The sequence below is a fragment of the Antedon mediterranea genome, chromosome 1, assembly GCF_964355755.1.
Source record: "Antedon mediterranea chromosome 1, ecAntMedi1.1, whole genome shotgun sequence".
NCBI classification, from domain to species: Eukaryota; Metazoa; Echinodermata; class Crinoidea; order Comatulida; family Antedonidae; genus Antedon; species Antedon mediterranea.
Window position 1 is genome coordinate 3226482 of NC_092670.1, and position 24448 is coordinate 3250929.

Sequence of the window (24448 nt, forward strand, 5' to 3'; positions counted from 1 at the left end):
TGGTAATGCATTTTGACAGCAGGTGTACTTTGATACAGTAACAAAACTTTCTAAATTATGTGTTTGTAGGAAATTATATTACTGCATTAGCATAAATTATAGGAAATCCAATTCAGTTTTAAAAATGTGATGTTCTCATTGGCCAAATTAATTAGAATATTGGCACCCAAACCCTATTAAAATAAACATACTTTCTGCATTGCTTGATGGTCCAGCTTCACTTCTTGATCGTTTACCTAAAAAACAAGTATTTTAGGACAGTAATTACAATATCCATGTTGATGAATACTATTACTATATAACATTTTATTTAAACTTCCAAGAGACATTTTGAATTAATCAACAACATAAAATATTAAGATTTAACTTGTTATGTTGTGTTACTTTTTGGTAACTTTATACAACCAAACTACAAGTTGCAAAATGACATTGAAATCATTCACTAAAGTACCATGTCAGAACATAAGTCAAACTGCACCTCATCATTAAAGTTAGTTATATAGCAGTTTAATCAGTTTTAAACACATTTGGCTACTATACTGTAAATACTTTAACATTATAGATTGGGTTCATTGCCTCAATACCATTAAATACCTGCAGCACTCACAATGAATATTGATTGTAACCATAATATGCTTTAAAATTAAAAACAACAAACAGAAATAAAAATGTATTCAAATAGAATCATCAAGGCAGTAAAGAAAAGAAATAAAGACATACTTTCTGGAGAACTTGATGGTTCAGCTTTTCTTTTTGATCGTCTACCTGTAAAGAAAGTGATTTAAACAGTAGTTCTCAAATCAATATCCTTAAGAATTGTTTATCATCCAGACGTTCTATAGACCTATCTCAAGTGAGACTGTAAAACTACAAATTGCCATTTTGTTTCTTCTTTCTAATCCGTAGGAATACTTTATTTTTCTGATGTACATGATCCCAAAGATATTTTTGTACTATAATTATTGATCAGTAAGAAGAAATGTCATACAATATTGAAGACATTTTTCCTGCCCTTTTGTAAAAATAATGCAATATATACTTTTAAAACAAAACCAGGTCATTCTTTGTCTAAAATGTATGTTTTATGGTTAATTATGATGAAAAAAGAAAAAAACAATGAAAGAACGTGGGCAGTCTTGGGCCTAGTCTAGCTAGGCTTAGTTTTATACTGTAGGCCTAGCTGGTAAACAGCAGTAACATATGGAAATCATAAGATAGCTATAGGCTTAGTCTGGGGTTGCTTAGTTGCTTAATTGTCAGAATTAATACAAATTGGGGAAAACCCTGTATTTTTACTGAAAAGTTACGGTTCTTGGGTGTATCACAAAAGAAAAATGAGAATATCAATCTGCTCGGGTATTTATAGCAGGTCGCCTAAATTATTAGAATCGACTTATTTTTCACATTTTTAACCATTTAAAGACGAAAACAATAGTAATAGTGCCATAAAATTTTTTTAAACATAATATGCAGTTTGTCTGCATGCCATTATACGATTGCCATGTATACAAATGCCATTAGATAAGTATAATACTCAAAGTAAATTTGTGACACAATGTTGAATTACAGATTGCAGTAACAGAATATTCACTTTTTGCAAAAAAAGAAAAAAAAAACATACTTTCTGTATTGCTTGATGGTCCAGCTTCACTTCTTGATTGTTCACCTATAAAAAAAAGGTATTTTTGGACAGGAGTTATAACATCCATGTTGACGAATATTATATTTTAAAACCTTTTTTCAATAATTGTTTTCCTCCAAACAATTCTACCACAGACCATTCTATCATGTTATTTCTGCTGTATTTGTGAATGAGCTTATACTACTTTGGTTTACCTTTTAGTGGTGTTGTAGTGTTCAATGCCTCTACTTCTTTAATCTCCTTATCTGTTAAAGAGTAAAAAATGTACCATGTAGTATGTGGTAAAATGATTTATTAATTTTATTTTTATTCTGATTCTTTTTTGTTTAGTAATACAGTAGTATGTAATTTTTTTCTACTAAGGATTGAATGAATGAATATCTCAAGATGCCCATCTAATCTCTTTATTTTCCTAATTCTCATTTCCTTTCAAAATTGTAAACCTTGTGTTAATGTAATTTACAAAAATATGTAGGCCCCTATTATTAATTATCAACAGGGGCAGATCAAGGGAGTTTACACTTGGGCGAGCTCTCCTCTTTTTACAGCTAAAAATGAAATTATTAACTATTATTAACTTTTTAATATCTATTTTTGACTGAGTAAGTAATATTATGTACTCCTGGATCTGCCACTGATCAATGAATTTTATAGTGATACGTATTTACAGTATTATTTACATTTATTTGTGGGTAAAGGATAGGCTACATCATATAAAATAACTTAAACTGAAACTAGAAACTTTGTGTGAGTTGGACAAAAATACACAATCAACTAACCAGGCATTGAGGTTGGTTCGTTTGGTGTAGCTGGCGCCACATCAGCATCGGAAGAAACTACAATATATGAATATGAATAATAATTATAATAATGTCTTACTTAATAATGTACTTTGATAATTAATGATAACCTACGAATTGTTTGTGAATGTTATATACTGTAAATACAATTATAATCAAACAAATTTATTAAATTTTATCTTAATATAAAAATTAAGTTCAACTTGTTTATGTTTAGCTATAGATGTAGGATGTTTCTTTTGTTAAATTATAATTGTTGGACTTTTTATTTTGTCACTTAGAGGGGTCCTACTAAACACCACCAGATACCACCAGATACCTACCAGAGCAACAAATCCTACCACCAGGGAGCAGCCACCTGTTTGGGATTGATTATTAATGGTATATTACAATTTAGAAACTGATAAAATTGAATTAAAAGTGTTTTTCTCGCCGTCGCAACTTCATAACAGCAATGAAACGAACTATTACAGACAGATAATTAAACACTTATTTAACCTACTTATTTAAAATAGTTTGCTTTCAAATAAACCCCCTGCTCATGCCACTGCACCTTTAACTTTGCTTGTCAATGTAATGTCTGTAATGAATGTTTCATAATACTATGCCAGAATGATCTGTGTGTCTTAACGCTTTTATTCCCCTACTTATTTAAAATGTTCTGTTTTCAAATAAACACCCTCCGCTACTGCAACTTAAACTGTGTTTGTCAATTTAATGTCTATCACCTGCTAGATTTCAATGTCAATGTCAAGTATCAAAACTCTATAAATAACAATTATATATCACAACTTACTATTCTTGTGATCAATTACTTCAGTGCTGACATCTAAATGAACTCCTTTTTTTTCACATTCTGTGATCATGTCATTTTTTACATCATCTGGTAGATTGCAATTCTTCATGTCAAGCACCTCCAGCTCAGGAGTCATATTCAACAAAGAACCCAGTAAAGTACCATCAATGTTATGAAGATCATTACCAGGGATATCAAGCCTTTCCAATGCTAATTGAAGTCCCTTATCTGAAAGCTTTTTGATCATGTCGTTCATTACATCACCGGATAGCTTGCAATTCCACATGTATAGCTTTCTCAGCTTAGGAGACATGATCAATAAGAAACCCAGTAAAGTACCATCAATGTTGTCAAGTTTGTTTTCAGAGATATCAAGCTCAACTAATTGAACATGTTTATCTGAACACTCTTTAATCATGGGATTCATTATGTGACCTGGTAGGTTGCAATTACTCATGTTAAGACTCCACAGCTTAGGAGACATAGTCATTAAAGAACCCAGTAAAGTGCCATCAATGTTGACGAGATTATTACAAGAGATATCTAGCCAACCCACAGCTAATTGAAATCGTTTATCTAAACACTCTTTAATCATGTTATTCATTATGTCACTGGATAGATTGCAACTCCGCATGTAAAGCCAACTCAGCTTAGGAGACATAATCATTAAAGAACCCAGTAAGGTACCGTTAATGTTTTGTAGCTTACTATCGGAGATATTGAGCGAATCTAATGTTAATTGAAATTGTTTAGCTGAACACTCTTTAACCATGTCATTCATTACGTCACCTGTGAGATCCTTAATCGTCACTTTGTTACATTTAGCTTCAATGCCTAAAATGTGTGCAATAATTTTTCCCTTGCACTCCCGAGCCATCTTGCTACAAAATGTATCCAAACTGTTACGCCTAGTAGAAGTCGCTTCTTTCATGCGATAAAGTTTCATAATGAGATGTATAAAATTGCCATCACATTGCCTTGTTTCTGAATCTTGGCCTCGTAGCTGTATGTGATCAATAAACATTTTTACAGAAGTAGACATATCATTCATATGCTTTGTTATTTCTACATACCGGTAGTTGCTTGTTATGCGATTAGTTAATGCATTTACCACAGCATCGTAATGTTGTTGTTTAACCAAGTTTAAATTACTCGGCAGAGAGCGACTTAAAGTTGATAAGTTATCTGTAATCCAATGCCATAGAAATTTAGCAGCGTTATCACCGAGAAAACCAATTGAAAACTCTCTTGCCATCTTTAAATACTCATTCTCTTTTATTACTTTCCATTCTTTATCATCCAATGGTTGTCTTGCATCTTCTGTCAGTTCATTTTCTTTACCTCCACTTTCACATACATTGTATAAGTAAAATCCTACCAATGACTCTACTATCAACTTGTGAGGAGACTTGAAAATGATTTTGAAGTTAGATTTTCCAATAGGTGTATCTTCATATACAAACCCCAGCTTTAGGGCCAGGTCAACCATATCTGTGTTAGCTTTCAAATCTTCTTTGTTTATTGAAAGTTGATTTTCTTTCAAGCTTCTGTACATACATTTCCCTAATAAAATCATAGCATTTACATATTTTTCTGGAATATCTTTGAATTCAGAAAACTTTCGGAATTGTCCTTGTTTGTTAAATTGGTTCAAAATACTACGAAAGATTTCTTTAAAAAGTTCAGTCTTATCTTCAGGAAGACTTTGACGATCCTCCCATAGAATACAGATTGAAAGAAGTAACATGGGATTTTCACACATTAAATATGCTTCTGGATGTTTTCTCCCAGGCCAATAATCTGTGCCAACATCTAATTCCCTTTTAAGAGATTCTCCCAATTGCGGGTTTCCAAAATTCTTAAAGTGTTTGTCAATATAATTTCCTATGCTCTTGTCGTTAAATCCCTTAACTCTTACATGTACATTACATTCTGCAATGAATTCATCTATGTTTTCTAATCGTGAAGTTAGTATCACAGTACTTTCCTCAAAGGATTGCCTTCTGAAAAGACTAATTACGCTTTCATTGTTAAATCTCAATTCATCTAGTCCATCAAGTAGCAGCACAATTTTATTTTCATGGTTTAATAGAAAATCTTGAATAACTGCTGAATCTTTTGGAAGTTTTGTACGCCTGCTGAAATCCTTAATATCCTGTTGCTTCACAATCAGATCAAAGATGTCGTCACCTTCGTCTAGATCCCTTACACTTAAAAGAAATACAAGTTTACCTTCAAATACTTTAAATGAATCGCCAGTTGCCCAGTTGTATGATAGATACTTTAATATGGTAGTTTTACCTATCCCACCCTCTCCATCTATAAGAGCTCTACATCCAGGTGTGGATTTAATAACATCTACCACTTCTGTTAACGTTATTGGTTTGAAGTCTTCATTCTTGTTAGGTTCTTTGCGTAGTTTCAAATCAGTGAACATTTTCGAAATGTCAACATTGTATTTGGCACGCATTGTTGCTGGTGTAAATGTGGCCTTACTGTACAATTTCTTTTGTCTTTGAAGCAGATATTCTTCTATCTTTTCTAAATTAAAACAAAGTTATTTAGTTAAAAATCATGTATTTTATCATATTTAATAAAACATTACATTGATGATGTATTGTATATTTTATTTTAGTTTTTAGAATTTATACCAAGTAAGCATAAAATTTCACAAAATACAGATGAATGTTAATCTGACAATTGTTTGATTTTTTTTCCATGTTACAGAAGTTTAGATTGTTATGTTAATTATTGAAACTTTTAAATTACCTAGACTTTCTCCAAGTCTGTAATAAAATTGTCTTTTTTTATGTTAGTCTACCAGTCGGTGTTCGATTTTTTTTATTATTATATGAAACGCCACGGGCCAAATATTTAAAATAAAACACAGTGTAGAACCTAGACTATAAATCACCCAGTGCGTAGTTCATTGAGTTTTTATCTTCCACTTGGATTTGTAATGCAATAATAAATTTAATGTATAGGGGGCGACAAACACAATTTATAATTATTCAAAACGGAAGTTTCAATTGAACAACAGTTCATGAGTGAGTCATATGGCCGAGCGGTTAAGGCAGGGGCGCCGTTTACCGTACCTAAAGAGCCGGCCAACAACAACATCGGCAAGGGTTCGAGGCCGACTCGCTCCTAGTTCTGGTGGTGGAACAAGTCTTCTCGGATAAGGACTATAAACCGTAGGTCCAGTGTACACAGTTATAACCTGTGTGTACTTTAAAGAAACCCAGTTAATTATTCGAAAAAGAGTAGGGGGTTACCCCGGTGAACTGGTTCACACAATAGCCCCTGTATCAGGGGGATTACCACCTATCTGATAGGACAGTGATTAATTCACTATTGGTAATCCTTGGCCACATTGCCTAAAGACATAAAATAAATAAATAAATAAACAGAAAAATAGCAAACATAAAAATCTTTGTGGTATCGTAAAATTAAGCCAAAACCTTATGTGAAAGTGCTATTATATTTCTGTACTTGTAACAACGTGAGCATATTGACCAAAATATACTGGGGTCCATGGGGCTAAAAGTGCCTTTTATGATGTTCTAAGAGATTTCATAGGTGTGAAAGACCCTTTAAAGACCGTTGAAGGACCATTTATACAAATCCCAAAATAATTTTATAGCAAAAATATCGCAGTATTGCCTAAAAATCAGTAATATTATATAAGTACTGTATAGCACAGTAGTAGTAACAAGAAATATTTCTTACAAAAAACACTGCTCGCTTATTGACGTAACAGTTTTAAAGATATATTGTCCCTCTGAAAAATATTTTTTATTTCAAATTTGTTTTTGAATGTGTCATTTTGTTGTCACATGATAGTATTTTACCTGAACAAAATGTAATTTAAAGCAAAAAATACTTCAGTTGTCTGTCAGACAATGGTTTTTGAGTTATAATTAAACGTTTCTTTTCTCTTTTTATAATGTGAATTTTGTTACAGAAGTGAATAACTTTGATATGAAACAGACTCAATTTAGTTTATTTTATTGCTAAGGTCAAATCTGTTTTGATGTTCTTACCTCATTCCCAAACATGGTGGGGTGAGGTGTGATAAACTTTCAATACCTTAAATTCGTTGGTACAGCTGTGTACAAGTAGTTAAGATTTTAGGCCTTCAGATAAAAAGTTTTGCGGAACACTAGTTTAATAGATAGTATAGCATCTGATGTAACCTACTGTAGCTAACCTAAATCTAGCGCCATGACAATTATTAGTTACACTAACCTGTATCTGATTTAACCTCTTTTTGCATTTCTTGTTCTTGGTTTCTAGATTTTGGCACTTCTACTAAAAATAATTAAAACAAGAAAACAAAATAATCTGAATTTATAATGATATTGTGATTACATTCAGCAGAACTATATTTCCGTAATAATTACGCATGGTTTTATTTATTTTATTTTTAAAATTTTATTCAATCGAAACCAACAGCGATAATTACCGCCACTAACAGGTTTGATTCAAACAAAGCCAGGACTGTTTAAAGCACCTTGATTGGTCCTAACATTGATCAAGGGCTTCTCTTGTCCGTGTCAATCTTGACCAGAGGAAAGGCATGGGCCAATACGTCTGAGGCAGATGCCAAATGCAGGGGCTGCCATAAGAGTTAACAATGCTGATTTCAAATGCCTAACGGGACCCCAACTCCATATACAGCACCAGATATTCTCAGATGGTCTTCCTTCCCCAAGCTCTAACCAGGCCCAACGTTGCAATTAACTTCGGTGATCTGACGAGAACCAGTGTTTCAACGTGGTAAAGCCGTATTGAGTCAAATTGAAATAAATGCAGAGAAAAATATTTGCTGTAAAGATTTTCAGTGGAAGATTTCAAAATGTTGACCATTCCAATCGTTGCAGAACCCACAGGAAAAAACATTCCTTCACAATGAATTACCACATTTAAACGGACGCATTGTTTACAAAACAATGAAACATCTGACTTTTTTTATATCTTACCATAAAATGATCACATTTCAAAGTTTACACACAATTTATTCAATTAAATTGTTACTAAGTAATGTATGGCAATGTTATTGTTTATAAATATTTTTATAATTAAGCCTTCTCCTTGGCACCACCCCCACCCCACCCCCTTCTCTGATTGCATTTTTAATGACCTTATTACTAAATTGTTTTCTATTACGATTAGGGGTAAAAAGTTATTGATTGATTGGTTCACACCGGAAACATTTTGTTAAATAATGGTTAGAATTAAACAGTGCCGGCTTCCATTGTGTGAGACTGAAAATGGAGTTTTAATGTGAGTGTCAGTGTTCATTGTTTAGTTTATAAGAATTATAATTCACATGTTTTCATTGTTCAGTATAGATATTCTATAGACATATGTAGAATTTTTGAGTTATAATTAAACGTTTCTTTTCTCTTTTTATAATGTGAATTTTGTAACAGAAGTGAATAACTTTGATATGAAACACAGACTCAATTTAGTTTATTTTATTGCTAAGGTCAAATCTGTTTTGATGTTCTTACCTCATTCCCAAACATGGTGGGGTGAGGTGTGATAAACTTTCAATACCTTCAATTCGTTGGTACAGCTGTGTACAAGTAGTTAAGATTTTAGGCCTTCAGATAAAAAGTTTTGCGGAACACTAGTTTAATAGATAGTATAGCATCTGATGTAACCTACTGTAGCTAACCTAAATCTAGCGCCATGGCAATTATTAGTTACACTAACCTGTATCTGATTTAACCTCTTTTTGCATTTCTTGTTCTTGGTTACTAGATTTTGGCACTTCTACTAAAAATAATTAAAACAAGAAAACAAAATAATCTGAATTTATAATGATATTGGTGTTCAATTTCAACGAAATGTAATTCCGATAAGTTTACATTAAGCAGAACTATATTTCCGTAATAATTACGCATGGTTTTATTTATTTTATTATATTTAAGCTCTAGTCTAACCAGGTCCAATGTTGCTTAACTTCGGTGATCTGACGAGAACCAGTGTTTCAACGTGATAAAGCCGTATTGAGTCAAATTGAAATAAATGCAGAGAAAAATATTTGCTGTAAAGATTTTCAGTGGAAGATTTCAAAATGTTGACCATTCCAATCGTTGCAGAACCCACAGGAAAAAACATTCCTTCACAATGAATTACCACACTTAAATGGACACATTGTTTACAATACATTGAAACATCTGACTTTTTTTTTTTATCTTACCATAAAATGATCACTTTTCAAAGTTTACACACAATTTATTCATTTTTAATTTTTTTCATTTCTTTATTCGAATTCATAAAATAACACAACATAAACAATACAAAGAATGAATTCAGGGTAACACAAAAAAGTAACCAAAGGTCAAACTTATTTCCATTGTGGCCCTTAAGGATAAAAATACCATAAGAATAAACATTTACAATAAACAATAACACATGTAGTAACAATATAAATATAAATTATAATCTTTCAAGCATAACCTCTTTGAGATGTTTATAACCTCTTTGAGGTCCAATCCAATTGTGGATATTAGGATAAATTGTTACTAGTAATGTATGGCAATTTTATAGTTATATATTATATATATATTATATTTAAATATTTTTATAATTAAGCTTTCTCCTTGGCACCACCCCCACCCCACCCCCTTCTCTGATTGCATTTTTAATTACCTTATTACTAAATTGTTTTCCATTACGATTAGGAGTAAAAAGTTATTGATTGATTAGTTCACACCGGAAGCATTTTGTTAAATAATGGTTAGAATTGAACAGTGCCGGCTTCCATTGTGTGAGACTGAAAATGGAGTTTTAATGTGAATGTTCATTGTTTAGTTTATAAGAATTATAATTCACATGTTTTCATTGTTCAGTATAGATATTCTATAGACATATGTAGAATTATGAACATTATTTAAGCTTGTGTCAAATTGCAATAGTGTAACATATAAACATACTGTACGCTAGTTAGGCTGGCGTTGTCAGTTGGTTGAATTAGTTGTTTTTCTTTTTATACCTAAATTTAAAAGTCAAAGATTCAGGATGTCACCCATACCCACTTTAGTCCAATTTTTAAATAAACATCATAGGTCAATTTTATAAGCGTTATTCTCAAATTGGATTTTAGGTTAGAGTATAACAAATAATTAATTTTATATAAGCTTTAAATAAATAATCAACTATATTTTTGTGCAATAGGATCTTACAATAGACTATTTTTGTTTTTTTGTAATATTATTTTTATATGGTTTTTGTTGCTGCTCAATATTGTCTTGATTTTCCTGGTTCTGCCCATAATGTTTTAATGTTATATATTTTAGTATGTACACACAATGCTTTCAGCTTTTGCTGCTTTTTGTATTACATTTTTATACTGTAATAAATAAATACATTTTTTTTAGTAGAATCCATTAATAAAAATTGGGGAAAACCCTGTATTTTTGCATAAAATGCAGTTTGTGACCTTCAGTTAGATCAAAATAATGTATACCAATGCCATTAAATAAGTGCAATATTTAACCCTAACCCTAACACAATGTAGGATTACAGAATATTCATTTTTTGGAAAAAAAGAAACAAACATACTTTCTGTATTGCTTGATGATCCAGCTCCACTTCTTGATTGTTCACCTAAAAAGAAAGTATTTTAGTACAGTATTACAACATCCATGTTATTGATTACTATCCATTTCGATAATTTTTTTCCCTCAAACCATTCTATACTACAGAACTATATCATTTATTTCTGCTGTATTTGTGAATGAGCTAATTATACTGCTTTGGTTTACCTTTTAGTGTTGTCAATGCCTCGACTTCTTTCGTCATCTTCATATCTGTAAGCAGTTCAATGAATTTGTCCATCTCATTTCCTTCTGCAAGTGTGCCTTTCATTTCTAATTTTAAGATTAACCAAAACGGATCCGTTTTGTCACTGACTTTAATGTCTTTAAGGTGGCCAATTCTGAAAATGTTGTCTGTATTCAATTTCTGACCAAACGCTATCAATTTTCTTCGATGCTCTGAAAAATGTTTGAATGGAATGCATTTGAAGTTTGGTAATTTCACAGTTTTCGCAATCACATCTTGAACACCCTGAAGTCCGCATATATTAGTGGCTTCAACAAGAATACCAATGTCTGCCGGTTTGAGAAGTCCAGATCCCTTAAGTAGACCAAGCAGATCATAGGGTGTATTTCCACTCTCTATTTTGTTCAAAGTAATGGTTGTATCACGATACGTGAACTCGCTTAGTAACACTCTCAGCATGTCAATGTTTCCATGTTCCTTCCACCAGTCTGATACCTCTGTGAGCAGTTCATTGTAATCGTCCTCTTTCAATTCTAATAATTAAATAACGTAATTAAGTTTTTTAAGCTTTAAAAAGTAAAAACTGATACTCTTTGTGTTTTGTAGGCCGATGTAATTGTTTTCTACTAAGAATTCAATATCTGAATAAATAAATATTTTACGATGCCTATCTAATCTCTAATTTTCATAATTCTCTTAACCTCATTTCCTTTCAGTTGTAAACCATGCATTAATTTAATAAGCAAAAATATGTTTACATGACTTCTGAACCTCTCATTTGTGACTTACATTTACTCTGTATTTTTAATTGTACAAATAATAAGGCACACCCAGCTGTTTGAGGAATTTCTTACAGTTTATACTTGGATGTATGTGGCTGAGAGAGATCACACCAGGTTGGATCATTATCTTTAAAAGCAGACCTCTGGTAATAACACTTTTTCAAAATTTGGAACAGTATTATGGAATGTTCTCACCTCTAAAATCCAGGAACAAACCTCTGTTAATTTAGCAAAGCCCTTAAAAACGCATCTGTTTGCTAATAAGTAACTCTATTGCTATAATTGAAATAATAATAATGAAAAAAATCACTTAAAATTTGAAAAAAAGAAAGTGATTTTCACCTGCTTCCATGTTGCAAATTCAATTTTCTATCTTCATTTCTGAAAAGTGAATGGATTTTGTTTAATGTATTTGTTTATTTATCTACACTAAACAAATAAAAATGCTACATAAACCTCTAGTTCGACAGTGCATCACACGCACTACTATCGCACCATACGATTTACCTTGCAATGATTTATCAACTAACATATATGGTTATAGCGGCCTCTAAAATATAATTTTAACCATGAGACCTTTACTTAGAAAGAATCTGTAAAGTCCTAGCTGTCAGTCCATCTCCGAAAATAGCTGTGTTTGATTTATTTCAATAATGAAATATAAATTTTTATATTCTTCTACCTATTTAGCAGGTTTTTTATACAACGGGTTACTACCAAATTTAAATTTATTATGATATCCAATCCTATATTTTTTTATATTTTGATAAATATATAAAATAAAGATAATGCAATAAAGATGATTATGTATAATAAAGTAAAAGTTTTTCTCTGATATGACAAATTTTGAATTACAGCGTAAAATGGCTTGCCTTACTTTGTATTGAATTACAGCGTAAAATGGCTTGCCTTACTTTGTATTGAATTACAGCGTAAAATGGCTTGCCTTACTTTGTATTGAATTACAGCGTAAAATGGCTTGCCTTACTTTGTATTGAATTACAGCGTAAAATGGCTGCCTTACTTTGTATTGAATTACAGCGTAAAATGGCTTGCCTTACTTTGTATTGAATTACAGCGTAAAATGGCTTGCCTTACTTTGTATTGAATTACAGCGTAAAATGGCTTGCCTTACTTTGTATTGAATTACAGCGTAAAATGGCTTGCCTTACTTTGTATTGAATTACAGCGTAAAATGGCTTGCCTTACTTTGTATTGAATTACAGCGTAAAATGGCTTGCCTTACTTTGTATTGAATTACAGCGTAAAATGGCTGCCTTACTTTGTATTGAATTACAGCGTAAAATGGCTTGCCTTACTTTGTATTGAATTACAGCGTAAAATGGCTTGCCTTACTTTGTATTGAATTACAGCGTAAAATGGCTTGCCTTACTTTGTATTGAATTACAGCGTAAAATGGCTTGCCTTACTTTGTATTGAATTACAGCGTAAAATGGCTGCCTTACTTTGTATTGAATTACAGCGTAAAATGGCTTGCCTTACTTTGTATTGAATTACAGCGTAAAATGGCTTGCCTTACTTTGTATTGAATTACAGCGTAAAATGGCTTGCCTTACTTTGTATTGAATTACAGCGTAAAATGGCTGCCTTACTTTGTATTGAATTACAGCGTAAAATGGCTTGCCTTACTTTGTATTGAATTACAGCGTAAAATGGCTTGCCTTACTTTGTATTGAATTACAGCGTAAAATGGCTTGCCTTACTTTGTATTGAATTACAGAGTAAAATGGCTGCCTTACTTTGTATTGAATTACAGCGTAAAATGGCTTGCCTTACTTTATATTGAATTACAGCGTAAAATGGCTGCCTTACTTTGTATTGAATTACAGCGTAAAATGGCTGCCTTACTTTGTATTGAATTACAGCGTAAAATGGCTTGCCTTACTTTGTATTGAATTACAGAGTAAAATGGCTGCCTTACTTTGTATTGAATTACAGCGTAAAATGGCTGCCTTACTTTGTATTGAATTACAGCGTAAAATGGCTTGCCTTACTTTATATTGAATTACAGCGTAAAATGGCTTGCCTTACTTTATATTGAATTACAGCGTAAAATGGTGCCTTACTTTGTATTGAATTACAGCGTAAAATGGCTTGCCTTACTTTGTATTGAATTACAGCGTAAAATGGCTTGCCTTACTTTGTATTGAATTACAGAGTAAAATGGCTTGCCTTACTTTGTATTGAATTACAGCGTAAAATGGCTTGCCTTACTTTGTATTGAATTACAGCGTAAAATGGCTGCCTTACTTTGTATTGAATTACAGCGTAAAATGGCTGCCTTACTTTGTATTGAATTACAGCGTAAAATGGCTTGCCTTACTTTATATTGAATTACAGCGTAAAATGGCTGCCTTACTTTGTATTGAATTACAGCGTAAAATGGCTTGCCTTACTTTGTATTGAATTACAGCGTAAAATGGCTGCCTTACTTTGTATTGAATTACAGCGTAAAATGGCTTGCCTTACTTTGTATTGAATTACAGCGTAAAATGGCTTGCCTTACTTTGTATTGAATTACAGCGTAAAATGGCTTGCCTTACTTTGTATTGAATTACAGAGTAAAATGGCTTGCCTTACTTTGTATTGAATTACAGCGTAAAATGGCTTGCCTTACTTTGTATTGAATTACAGCGTAAAATGGCTGCCTTACTTTGTATTGAATTACAGCGTAAAATGGCTGCCTTACTTTGTATTGAATTACAGCGTAAAATGGCTTGCCTTACTTTGTATTGAATTACAGAGTAAAATGGCTTGCCTTACTTTGTATTGAATTACAGAGTAAAATGGCTTGCCTTACTTTGTATTGAATTACAGCGTAAAATGGCTTGCCTTACTTTGTATTGAATTACAGCGTAAAATGGCTTGCCTTACTTTGTATTGAATTACAGCGTAAAATGGCTTGCCTTACTTTGTATTGAATTACAGCGTAAAATGGCTTGCCTTACTTTGTATTGAATTACAGCGTAAAATGGCTTGCCTTACTTTGTATTGAATTACAGCGTAAAATGGCTTGCCTTACTTTGTATTGAATTACAGCGTAAAATGGCTTGCCTTACTTTGTATTGAATTACAGCGTAAAATGGCTTGCCTTACTTTGTATTGAATTACAGCGTAAAATGGCTTGCCTTACTTTGTATTGAATTACAGCGTAAAATGGCTTGCCTTACTTTGTATTGAATTACAGCGTAAAATGGCTTGCCTTACTTTGTATTGAATTACAGCGTAAAATGGCTTGCCTTACTTTGTATTGAATTACAGCGTAAAATGGCTTGCCTTACTTTGTATTGAATTACAGTGTAAAATGGCTTGCCTTACTTTGTATTGAATTACAGCTAAAATGGCTTGCCTTACTTTGTATTGAATTACAGCGTAAAATGGCTTGCCTTACTTTGTATTGAATTACAGCGTAAAATGGCTTGCCTTACTTTGTATTGAATTACAGCGTAAAATGGCTGCCTTACTTTGTATTGAATTACAGCGTAAAATGGCTTGCCTTACTTTGTATTGAATTACAGCGTAAAATGGCTTGCCTTACTTTGTATTGAATTACAGCGTAAAATGGCTTGCCTTACTTTGTATTGAATTACAGCGTAAAATGGCTTGCCTTACTTTGTATTGAATTACAGCGTAAAATGGCTTGCCTTACTTTGTATTGAATTACAGCGTAAAATGGCTTGCCTTACTTTGTATTGAATTACAGCGTAAAATGGCTTGCCTTACTTTGTATTGAATTACAGCGTAAAATGGCTTGCCTTACTTTGTATTGAATTACAGCGTAAAATGGCTTGCCTTACTTTGTATTGAATTACAGCGTAAAATGGCTTGCCTTACTTTGTATTGAATTACAGAGTAAAATGGCTGCCTTACTTTGTATTGAATTACAGCGTAAAATGGCTGCCTTACTTTGTATTGAATTACAGCGTAAAATGGCTTGCCTTACTTTGTATTGAATTACAGCGTAAAATGGCTTGCCTTACTTTGTATTGAATTACAGCGTAAAATGGCTGCCTTACTTTGTATTGAATTACAGCGTAAAATGGCTGCCTTACTTTGTATTGAATTACAGCGTAAAATGGCTTGCCTTACTTTGTATTGAATTACAGAGTAAAATGGCTTGCCTTACTTTGTATTGAATTACAGCGTAAAATGGCTTGCCTTACTTTGTATTGAATTACAGCGTAAAATGGCTGCCTTACTTTGTATTGAATTACAGCGTAAAATGGCTTGCCTTACTTTGTATTGAATTACAGCGTAAAATGGCTTGCCTTACTTTGTATTGAATTACAGAGTAAAATGGCTTGCCTTACTTTGTATTGAATTACAGCGTAAAATGGCTGCCTTACTTTGTATTGAATTACAGCGTAAAATGGCTTGCCTTACTTTGTATTGAATTACAGCGTAAAATGGCTTGCCTTACTTTGTATTGAATTACAGCGTAAAATGGCTTGCCTTACTTTGTATTGAATTACAGCGTAAAATGGCTTGCCTTACTTTGTATTGAATTACAGCGTAAAATGGCTTGCCTTACTTTGTATTGAATTACAGAGTAAAATGGCTGCCTTACTTTGTATTGAATTACAGAGTAAAATGGCTGCCTTTCTTTGTATTGAATTACAGCGTAAAATGGCTTGCCTTACTTTGTATTGAATTACAGCGTAAAATGGCTGCCTTACTTTGTATTGAATTACAGCGTAAAATGGCTTGCCTTACTTTGTATTGAATTACAGCGTAAAATGACTTGCCTTACTTTGTATTGAATTACAGCGTAAAATGGCTGCCTTACTTTGTATTGAATTACAGCGTAAAATGGCTTGCCTTAGGCCTACTTTGTATTGAATTACAGCGTAAAATGGCTTGCCTTACTTTGTATTGAATTACAGAGTAAAATGGCTTGCCTTACTTTGTATTGAATTACAGCGTAAAATGGCTTGCCTTACTTTGTATTGAATTACAGCGTAAAATGGCTTGCCTTACTTTGTATTGAATTACAGAGTAAAATGGCTTGCCTTACTTTGTATTGAATTACAGCGTAAAATGGCTTGCCTTACTTTGTATTGAATTACAGCGTAAAATGGCTGCCTTACTTTTTTCGGAGTTTATCATCATAATAATATAAGAAGTATGTGACGCCATTTTTTTAACAATAATATGGTAACATTTATAATGGCATTTGGAATAAAAAATGATTTTTCCCGAATTCAGGTAATGTTAGATTTCAAAACAAATGGATGATTCATTCTTTCACATTATTGATTGTTTCCAATTTTATACAAATGGATGATAACTTAATCAAATTGTTCTCTTTTACCACTGTATATACAGTAGGTAATTTGTATAATTCCCTATGTTTTTTTAGGGCTATAAACTAGATTTATTAGTTTTCTCTAGCAGTCTCAAAGTATAAGATTGGCTTGGTCTTTGCATTAGGCCTAGGTTCTATTTATAAGAAAAATAGTGCTATTCAGAAACCAACCATTATTCATATTACATATTGATTCTCAGGTATCTTACATTTTGAGAATTTTTTCATGCAATGTTGCTGATAGTATTCGAAAATCAACTTGTTGTGCTTGCCATCTTCGCATCTAAGTTAAAGCACTGCCTTTTTTAATGGCTTCCCAGCCTAGCAATTTGTCAATGATTACGATAAATACATTGAATAAAAGTAGGTTACAAAACAAATAATGAATGTTGTGTATTCTTTGAATGGAAAGAATATTTCATTTGATAAAAAGTTGACTGCTCTATTTTCAATTTGGCCGCCTTGTTAAAAATAGAGCAGTCAATTTTTCAACTCATGAAATATTCTCACCATCCAATCATAAACATTCACTAATATTTGTAGTAGTGCCACTGCCACAAAATAACATACATAATATTTCGAGGCAGTGCTACAACTTTGGATGCAGAGTTAAACAGTTATAGACAGCACGCACTACAGGTTGATTTTTTTAATGTGGATAAGTCAACAACCTTCTTGTGTGGCAAACATTCCAAAATATGTTCTAACAAGAAATATTTCTTACAAAAAACGCTGCTCGACTTTTTGATGTAAAAATTTTAATTATTGTTCTTCATTAAATGATGCTATTTTGTTATTGATACTCTATTAAATAATTTAAGGAATAATGATTTATTATATAGTTTAACAATCGGTAGTACCATAAACATTTTGTGTAAAGTAAAATATAATCAGGCCCTGCTTTAGTTGATTTAGCTTATCAATCAATTAAATCCGTAATCAAAACAATCAACTTTTATTTCAGAACAAAGTCTATGGCCTACTGATGTACAGAACAAAAATATAATCTTAAATCTCCATTCCCTATGTTTTTTAGATATAATTTAAGGTCACAAACAACATTTAATGTAAAAATAAATACTATATGGTCCTATTTTCATCTTTAAATGGTTAAAAATGTGGAAAACCGATTTCAATAATTGGAAGTGGCTCGCTATAAATCCCCACATGCACAAATATCGAGCGAGCTTGAGCTAGTTATCCTCACATATCCGACCGCCCTAATAAATTTGTTTATAGATTACAATTGACTTGTACTTTTAACATTGCGTAATTCTTTCTATACAATTAACAAAAGATTTTAAATATTTACAAAAACAGATTAATATGGTTGCTAATATGAACAATTAAAACTAATAAATTTGATATATGACAATATAAAACAAATTGCCGATGAAACAAGCCATTATGATTAGTATAAGTATATATTTTATTAAATTCTGATTTCCTGAAAATGAACATATAAAGTTTGAAATATTGAATCATAATCACCTTGGTCTTGCATTAGTTTCTATTTATAAAAAAATAGTGCAAACAAGTATGTTTTGAGTAATAAAAAGAGATCCATATAAAATGTTCCCAAGCTAGCTAAATCATAATTTTATTTCTAAAAATAAATTGTATATTAGAAAACTGTTTACAAAACAAAATAACAATTAGTAACTAACCTTAATTTCTTTGTGATAATCTACCAGTTGTTCATTCTGTAACCTACTATATACAGTGAGATTCAGTAATGCTAACATTAACACAAAGTTCAGTGTGATGATGCTTGAAAACTGCAACATGAACTTTGTTATTGATACAACTGGCCAATAGACCTGACGATTATTACCAAGTATGAAACGCCACAAAAGTATTAATTTAGAATATAATCCGCTACTGAACTTAGGTTCATCAAAAGAAAGCAGTTTGGATTATTAAATGTTGTATTGAAAAGTAAAAAAAAAACACTCATGCAAAGGTCCAGGTCATGCAAAGTTACATTATATTTACCAATCTTTTATTAAACATACATTTTAAAATTACATTTGAAATTTTTCAATCATCCAGATTTATTAAATAGTTAATTCTTAAAATCTTACTGATAATGGCGATTCTAATTTTCAGAGAGAAGTCAGGAATCCACTGCAGCTGATTCTTTCTGTTATTTAAAAGAAATCTATTATATTACCGTCAATAGTATGTATAGCCTGTTGTGTGTATCATTTATCACTATCTTTGTAGTCAATATCACTCTGTATCAGTAAAGTCAATATCATGACCATTCTTTTATATTTTCATCAACACATAATTCATTATTATCAACATGACATCATGATCTTTGAGCAATAATTCTAAGACGAGTAGATCGCTTAGCCTTTTCATTTCTCTAGGTTTTGACATCAATTGTTTTTCTTTTCTAAAAAAGCAATTATTTAATGAATTACAAACATTCATATTTTGTTGATATCTTGACATATATATATAAATTGTGGAAATACTTAAACAAGGAGCATCATTTAAGTTCAGTGTTTGAATGTATAGTCATGCTATAATTGCATTATGTCATAGATAAACACAAGAAACCATCACAAATAATATTCTGTACAATATAAAGCAAGTGCAATAGTTTTTTAGGAAGAATAGGATTATGTGTTTATCTATATTTGTGATGGTGCGGGTAAAACCAGTCTGTTAATAATAGGATCATTTTGACATTTTGTACAATTTATCGTTAATTACTATATTGCGTGGAAACGGCGACCCTAGTGATCCTATTGCATGTCACAATAAAAGTGTATCTTGTGTTTACTTTTGATTTCATACTAACCTCTTCCTCTTTTGTGTTTGAGTTGTGTATCTCATGTTTATATTACATTTGATTATCTGATCTCCCCAGGTGTCATCAGGAGATATGTTATGTTATTTGTGTAGCAATTATCATTTGTGATTCACTTCCCTCAACTTACCTTTGATTATACAATATTTTCCTCAAATGACTTTGTATTTGAGTAGTTTATCTCATGTCAATATTATGTAATTATCTCTCTCACCATCAATCAATCGTTTGATTTATATAGCGGCCATTCCAACAGTCATTGCTTTTGACACATGAGGATAAGAGACTTTGGCTAGTTGCTTGGTTACACTTATTTTTCACTGTACAATTTAATGCTTTTATGAATACAATAGTAAAATCAAATGACTTGTATGTATTTAAGTAGCATATCAATACAGAAATGTATTGGCTATTATTTAGGCCAAACATTATGTGTTATGTTAAACAACTCTCACTTCCTTCTCTCAACTCTATACATTTTCCCCGAACTATTTAACTTTTTCTTTTTCAACCTATCCCACAATTGAGCTGTCTAATTTAAGTGTCCTTCAATAGCTATCAGTAGTATAATCTTTATTTCTAAATTTGAATTATACTATTGTATTACCACAAACGGCTTTTTCTGTATTCTCTTAGGTAAAAAACTGAGCATGCTCTCTTAGCCCATCCCTGTGCGTTTTACGTTTGCGCATTTAAAGTGTGATTAGTTAAGGACAAATTTTATTTTTAATTTTAAAACCAGAAACAACAGCAGAAACAAATCCGCCACTTACAGCTTGGCTTAACAGGTAGGCCTACAAAGACAATTACAACTTACGACGAAACAGATAAAGATTGGAATTAAAAATGTCGATATGGAGGCCTGGACTAAACTATTATAAGATAAACTTAATCTAATTTAATGTAACCATTTTTAAGAACATTGACTCTACAAAAGGGAACACAAAGGATATTGTTGTTTCTTAAATTACGGGCAGGAACACGAATACCAAAATGGTAGATAAAGTTGCTGTCAAAAATAGAATTTTTTAGAAATATTTTAAAAGAAAATTAAGATCATTGTGAAATAATGAAGAGGGAGATATGGTATATATATATATATTTTTTTATCAGCACAATTATAAAGATCGTTACATTTATAAAGGTTATTCTGATTGTGGCTGATGTAGCGCAAAAATCTAGAGTGGAGTCGGTCAATACGTGAGGCTAAATTATTATGACTTATGACCTTATGACCAGACTGGTGGAGGGGTGACACTAATAATACTACACTGTACCTTTTGGACTTACATGGCTGGGTGTAGGAAATTACCATTTTCAACTCGGAGAATTTGTTTGAATATATATATTAAATATTTATAGTTACATTGTTCAGTTACTTTTATTTTCTTATTTCAACATTTTTTTGTTTGTTTCTGGATCGCACCGCATTTTGTAACGTGTCACGGATTCAAAAGTCACTAATAGTAAAAAAAACTTAGTAATACAGATGGGTAAAGTATAGTGTTAGGAATTGAGGTCAGCCTTACAAAATTAAAAATGATTATTGTAATGAAAATTCTTTTAAACAGCATCAATCTGTGTTCAGTCAGCCGGCCCCAACTATGATTGGGGCTGAGGTGGATGGAGATGTAGGTTTAAAAAGAATCAATCAATCAATCAATCAATCAAAGTAACATTTATTTCTCTTGTCTTTCATAGAAAATAAAAATTAACAGTAAAAATTATTAAAATAAGAGGGGCAACATTCCTAAAAAGCAAAGCTTGTATAAGGCAGCCCATAGAAAATGAAAAAAAAAAAAACAGGACAACACGGGAACCGGAAACAGGACAAAAACAGTAATGAAGACTTTTAGATTCAGGGTACCGAAAAGACTAAATATCAAAACTACAATGAGTGAAAGGATAATTAAACATAACTATATAATTATATGTCATACAAAACCGTGATAAAAAATAAACAAAATCTATTCACAATATATAATTTGTTTCACTTTTATTTACAAAAATAAAGTATTTTATCCTTATTTATTTATAGCAATCAAATTTACAAATATACAAAACAAAAACATGAAATAAACAAAAAAGTAAATACAAAAATAAGACTTCTTCAGATAATAGGCGGAAAGTAACCTGGGTTACATAATAATCAAATCAAATATGTAGAATACAAATATATATATTGTAACATGCAGTTGAGTGTACTTTGGTTTCATAAACTATATGACCCAATCATGTGACGACCCAAGACAAACAAGTACTATTCACTAATGCTATTACTATTTGGAAGCACCGATCAACCCATAGTTTTAACTAGAAACTTAAGTAGGCAACCAAAGTGTATTTGTTTTTATATTATGGATCAAACATTTTAACACACCTAATGTTCTAAAGTAAACTTTTTTTCAATTTATCCGTCACTTCCAATTTGAATTGAATTTCAAAAGGCTCTAGGCTATTTAAGAATGTGGCACTCTACAGGTTGGTTCAACTACAAAAAAAGCTGGATGTGCAGTACTTGTAGTCATGTGACGTCATTTATTATTTTTTAAACAATAATCTAAAATATATTTAATTATATTTTAGATTATTGTTTAACAAATAGTTGGTTATTAACAATAGTAAATGGTTCAGCGATGTTTTCTCACAAAATACTCCCATACCAATGGTTATTACCTCCGCCAAGGAGGTTATATTTTCACCCCTGTATGTTTGTGTGTGTGTGTGTGTGTCTGTGAACAGCCTGGAGGCCACAGTTTTTATCCGATTCTCACCAAATTTGGCAACAATGATCTATGCCCCAAAAGCTCGGACGAGTTCGAATTTGAGGGGAAAAGGTCACAACTAACTAGAGGCCACAGTTTTTATCCGATTCTCACCAAACTTTTAGCCACAATGATCAATGACACATCATATAATTGTGGTTAAATTTTGAAGGGTCAGGGTCAAAGATCAAGGTCCACAAAAAACTTTTAAAAAAGAAATAAAAAATAATAAAAAAAAAAAAAAACCTCAGTGGGACTTGAACCAGCGATCTCAACTGTGAGAGGCTGGATACATAACCATTACACCACACTGTCACCCACAACTTTGTAGTGTGCAGTTAACATATTTACACTTAGAACTAATACAAAAAATGTTTAAAAAAATATTCAGGGGGAATTTTATGTAGGGGAATTTTACAGTACCCTCTAGTTATTATTATTATTATTTATTCTTTCTTTATTCTGCAGGCACTTTCAGTGCACTGATTTCCAAAGTGGTACAGTAATTGAAAATATAACAAACATAATAAAATAAAGACAAAGAGTAATTGAAATATACATAAAAATAGCAATCAATTTTAGAAAACAAAAAAATCAGTTAAAAATGTTGAGTACTAATTGTATTTTGGAATGAAGTTATTGAAAAATCTTTAAAGTTAATTTTTAATTCATTGGGAAGTTCATTCCAGCTTTTAGATGAACCAATTCTCCAAAATAATACCCTCCTCCCCTATGGTGGGGCATTACATTTCAACTGGCTGTCTTTATAAACAAAACCCAAGTTAACTTCCCTTGCAAATAACTTTATACAAATAAGATAATTCAATACTGAAAGTTGATCCAGCATATTCACAAAACCACCAAAATTATCCTATTCCAATGGTTGAGCAGATTTAGCTCCTATTTATGTAACACTAGGATAACGTATCTCAACGTATCAATTTCTATTCTAGTCTTCTTGTAGCCTAGAATAACGGCTTGAAACGTATCTCTTATTTTCTATTTTAGGGAACACCCTAAAATAACGGCTTGAAACGTATCTCTTATTTTCTATTTTAGGGAACACCCTAGAATAACGGCTTGAAACGTATCTCTTATTTTCTATTTTAGGGAACACCCTAGAATAACGGCTTGAAACGTATCTCTTATTTTCTATTTTAGGGAACACCCTAAAATAACGGCTTGAAACGTATCTCTTATTTTCTATTTTAGGGAACACCCTAGAATAACGGCTTGAAACGTATCTCTTATTTTCTATTTTAGGGAACACCCTAGAATAACGGCTTGAAACGTATCTCTTATTTTCTATTTCAAGGAACACCCTAAAATAACGGCTTGAAACGTATCTCTTATTTTCTAATTTAGGGAACACCCTAAAATAACGGCTTGAAACGTATCTCTTATTTTCTATTTTAAAGATCCCTCAAAAATATCTATTTTCAACGAATCATTGATAGCAAAGCCTGTACTAATTCACGTATTTCCCTTCTGGCGTGATGACAGAGTACGACACTTAGCTTTATTATCTTTGTTTTCTTAGTAGTTCAACTGAGGAATTCCAGGAACATCGGTTTCTATTCTAGTCTTTTCCTATCCTAGAATAACGGCTTGAAACGTATCTCTTAATTTCTATTATAGGGAACACCCTAATATCGATTTTCAACGAATCACTGATAGCAAAGCCTGTACTAACTCACATATTTTACTAGCGTATAACAG